This window comes from Rhea pennata, chromosome Z (assembly GCF_028389875.1).
Source record: "Rhea pennata isolate bPtePen1 chromosome Z, bPtePen1.pri, whole genome shotgun sequence".
In the NCBI taxonomy this organism is placed as follows: Eukaryota; Metazoa; Chordata; class Aves; order Rheiformes; family Rheidae; genus Rhea; species Rhea pennata.
The window spans coordinates 72,338,364-72,343,244 of record NC_084702.1 but is presented as its reverse complement, the minus strand read 5'-3'; positions in this window follow the sequence as shown (position 1 = coordinate 72,343,244).

Here is a 4,881-nt window from a genome sequence, read left to right as displayed (position 1 = left end):
CTCCCAGTGTCATGGTTCACATCTCTCATGCTCTTTGGCTTCAGTAGGTGACCTTGCTGAATCCTGTGAGCCCGGGTGCTGCCTGTTCCTGTAAGCCTCTGTGTTCACTGTCAGAGCTGGACAGACCTACCAGAGGTCTCTGGGCCAGTGGCTGCACTGGTGAAACATGCTGCTTTCTGTGGCCTGTTTCTGTTCTGCACTTGAGTAAAACGAAACCTAGAGATTCACACTCGTGTTAGAGCGTGGAGCTGGCAGTGGACTTCAGGAGGGGAGGAAACTCAGCTGGCTGCCACAGTTCAGAGTTTTCAGTAGGACTTTCAGCAGCAACATTTTCATCCATGGGTTTGGTCAAAGCAGTTGCCTGGTTTTCCTTCCTAGGTGAGAAATGTGAGAGCTTGAAACCAGGGAAATGGGATTCATGAGAAAAGCTGGAAAACAGCTCGTGCTGCTCTGGTGTCACCACTGTGAGCACTTGTGCTGCTTGTTTCTTGATGCTCAGAGTTGATACCCAAACAAAAGTCCCTGTGTACTACTAAACGCTCCTGCAGAATAAGCAAGAAATATTTCCAGTGGAAAAGTAACTATTTAGATCAAACCTGTCTTAATCATCTGTTTGGTTGTCTTAATGTTCAGGCTTTTCATGGTTGCCCTCATAGGGGATTGCTGTGAAATACAGTAGAATAACCACGTTGTTTAAAGAGACTTGCAGGCGTGAGAACAGAGGTGTTAATCTAATCTCTGTGCAAAGACTGGGAGATGATACCTTTGAATTCAGCCTCCTTCCACCAAAGAGACAAACCGTTCAGTGTCTTCTGTGGCAACACCACTCTTGATTGTGCAGTGAGGTTTCTGCGTGTTGGGTTACCAGGTGGCTGCAAGCTGACAGTATTTTCAGGACAGCTTCTCTTAGAGCGAACACGCAAGTCAGTTGTGTGACTGTCGAGTGAGCGGATGAACCAGGTGGCTTAGGGGAGAGGTGATGAAATGTGGAACAAATGACAGCGTGTGCTGAAACTCGAATGTTGGGTTTTTGGGTAGTGTCTGTCTAGCTGCACCGACGTTGCCGTTACCTGCTGTTATGTTCCCCACCAAGCTCGTGCTGGGAGCGGAGCGCTTCCGCTGCTGGCGGTGCCTGAGGACTGGTGCTCTCCCCTGCTGCTGACTGGAGAGAACTGTACTGCTGCTCGTACGTGAAACCTGCTTTTTCTGAGGTATCCAAATCAGCAGCTCTGTTTCATGTTCCTGGAAAACGGTGCTCAGCAGTGTTTGAACGTTGTCGGAGGCCGTTCTGCCTTCTGCGCAGCTGCAGCCAACGCTGTTATCCGGGCTCTGGATGTCACGGAGAAAAGGCTCATGAAGGAGCTGCGCGGAGGCAAAGCCGAGAACTGAGCTGCAGCTCGCTGTGCTTGCAGCGTGCAGAGCCAGAGGCTTGCTGCTGCCTTGCGACGGGCCGCCACAGCGGCAGCGCTGGTGCGGAGGCTCCGCTACGGGAGAGCCGTGAGTCGCCCGCGGCGCGGGGCCTGCTGGGACGCGAGGCGGCTCCTTTGCGGGCCCCTTCGGCTTGGGAGGCAGCGGGAGCTACCCGGCGGCTGCCGCCAGCCACCCTCGAGGCCGCGGCGCCCCGCGGCTCTGTTCGGCCCTGGGACCCCTCCTGGGCGCCGCCGCTCGGTCCCCTGAGCCCCGGGGTGGGAGGAGAGTGACAGAAACGGGAGCCGAACGAAGAGCCCCGGTGTGAAGGGGGAATCTCGTCGTGTATTGCCAACCCGAGTTAATCTCTTACACTCAGACGCTTTTAGTTTTGATCACGCTTAATTTAAGGCAAACTTTATCGGAGTTCTGTAGCAAATTGCATTTTATTTTAAATAATGTATTCAAATAAAATATCAAGCACCCGCCATGAGCACTAATAGTCTTTGTTGCAATCGAATACAAAAGTAAACTCATTACAGTTAATTTACTTGATTGTACACGGCCAGGCTCTACTAATCTGTTAACAGACTTCTGTAACAACAGCACTTCCACACATGCTCGTCCGTTTGAAATGAAAACAAGTCATCGTATCAGGTGTCAGCACAGTATCAAGCGGCTGAAAGGGCTGCCGCTTTTGAAACACTCATTTAGCGCACGAGGTAAAGCAGCACCTAGGTAATGCACTGAACTGGAGAGGAAAATATGCTGTCGTTCTGGTAGTTCCTGGTACGTACTGTGAGCCCAGTTTTGCTATTTTATGGGCACGTAGTACTTCAAGCATGTCAATAGTTCTGTTATTGCTAAGGATGAGGTGCTTTTTTTCTTTTTTCCCTCTTATTTTGTCAGTGGACTGAGTCTTGCATTCAGCAGGAAAAATAATAATATTCTGAAAATAGCCTGGAAATAAAATCTTGCACTTCACACAGAGCACTTCTGAAGATGACTCTAGTTTAAGAGATCATCAGATCTTGGAAACTATTTTTTTTTTAATTGCTGCATGTTTCTCCCAGTTCTTGGCCATTCCAGGGAACAACTGCTTTGGGGACTTGCGCTGGGGAACAGCCTTGCTTGCTTTTCTTCACTGTAGACCAGAAAAATCCCACAGCGATGGCTCAAAATTTGGTAGCTGACTTGACTCCCATTTCCTTTGCACGTGGAAATTTGTGGTTGCTCATCTGTATTGCTGCCCTCACCTCAGAAAATACCAAGGTACTAACATGGCGCTATCACACTGCGGCTTGTTCTTGCCCGTTGCTTTAGAAATGGCCATCTTGGGAAAGCGACTGAAAATCCCTGACTGTACTTTGCTCTTCAAAGGCAGTCCCTACAAACCAAGCGCGTCTTTCCAAGCGCTACCCGAATGCTGAAGCACGCGGAGGTAAGTGCTGCCCTTTTCCCTGCCTTTCCGCCGCCTCCCACTGCGTTGCTGGGCGGCCCTCGCCCTTCCCTGCGACCTCTGCGCGCGGCCACCTGTCCCAGCGGCTCCTTGCGAAAGCGCTCGGCGCCTCCCCGGCAGCCTTGGTTGCTGTACGCTCGTGGGGAAAAGGCTGCGGCAGCTTCTGAAACCGCTTCCACCTCGCCGCTTTCCAAAGGTGCGGGCACTACGCACTGCTGCGCAGGTCACCTCGCCTTTTCCCTGTGGAAAGCTGGCCTTGTCGCTAAGATCGGGGGGGGGGGGGGGGGGGGGGGATTTGCCTTTCTACGAGTTGCTTATTTTAAAGGGGACCTGTTTATTCCCATTTTAGCTCCCAGGTGCTTTACCAACGCACCTCAAGCAGCAGGCAGGTTTGTGCAGTTGCTATATAGGTCTCCGCTAGTAGCTGTCATATGCTGCTACTCTGCGATGTGCGAGGCTGCTGCGGTTGTTGACGCTGCCGTTCTTGCTCCTGAAAGCCTCATTTCTCGGTGCAAAGAAGCCTTGGCTGTGAGACTTGGTTTCAGGTGCAACGTTCTTCTGGCCCATAACCTGGACACAGGTGCTATCCTGAGGGCCATAGACTCAGACTCTGCACCGGCTCTGCTCTCTGCATCGCAGGGGACTCTACTGGCAGGTGTGAGACAGAGACTAACCAGAGAATGAGAGAGGGGTGTTTTTTTTTTTTTTTTTTTTTTTCCCCACAGTTGCTGTGGTTAATCCTACCCTTGGGCTTCTGTTCCCTAGGGCTTAAGCTCTGCAACATTCCTGGGAGCATTTGCATTGACTATGCAACGCAGAGATGTGACTGTGCCTGTGATCCCTGCACTACTGCTTTTCCAGACCTGTGCTCCTCTGGGTAGCTACAGTAGCAGACAGCAAAATTCGTAGCTGCTTAGACTAGTGTTGAGGCACTCTTGGTGTTTATGGCAATTGAGTGCGCTTAGATTGAGCTACTGTAGGTTGAGGAAACACAGAAACGGCTGCGTGCTGTGACAGCCCTAATTTTGGACTGGGATAGCTTGCACAGCACATTGCTTTGTTATGTGTATTTTTAAGTTCACTTGTGGCTTCAGCAGGTGGACTTGTTTCGAGGCTCAAATGTGATGCACAGCAGCAGGGATTTTGCAGGGCTACAGTTGATAGCTCTGTAGTTCTTGGTTCAAGTATCAGGTTTACTTAACAGCAAGGTCAGCAGCTCCTGAAATCCAACTGCCTCTAAGCAGACTCCTTTGATGTGAAGAATGAATTCTGCAATGCCACAGTGTCACCCTGCACAAACCACCCTACAGCAGAGCTGTACTGCAGGGGTCAGACATCCTTTGCAGCAGCATCCTCTCACTCTCGGCCTTGGTATGAAACTCGTGTTTATTAACATGCCAGATGAACCTTTGGTGCAAAGTCCCTTGTATATAAGCCTTCTGCTAAACCACCCATTACGTGTGACTTACTTAAGCCATCTTCTTCAGATGGTCTGGAGTCAGTCCCAAGCAAAGAACAAGTGCAGCAAGAGCCTTCCATCTTCTGAAAGCATCAGCACCTTTTGTCCTACCTTGATTTGCATTTACTTTTGGTCTAGTTGTTTAGTGTACTTAAACAGTGGCTCCCCTCTGATTCCTCACTTCTGTTTGCCAACATGCTTTTCTGGATAGCTTTTGAATATTTCTATTCAGAGCTGTGTCTGGTTTCAGAGTGTTTTTTTTTTCTCTCTACTCTTCCCCCCCCCACCACCCTTTTTTTTTTCTTGGCAGCAGAAAAGTGCCTTTAGTATGTGAGAAGCTGCTGTGAATACTGTGGACTGGACTCTGGACTGCCTGGTGAGATACTTAAAGGCTGTTGAACTGTTCTTAAGAACTTGGCTTACTCGTTTTAAGCAAGCACAAAGCTTGTGGTGACAAGCATTCCTCTCCCTTACTCAAAATTCTCTCCATCCTTTTCTAAAATATATACTAACTGCAAATATCAACCCAAAAGCTATCCCCTACCCACCCACACTT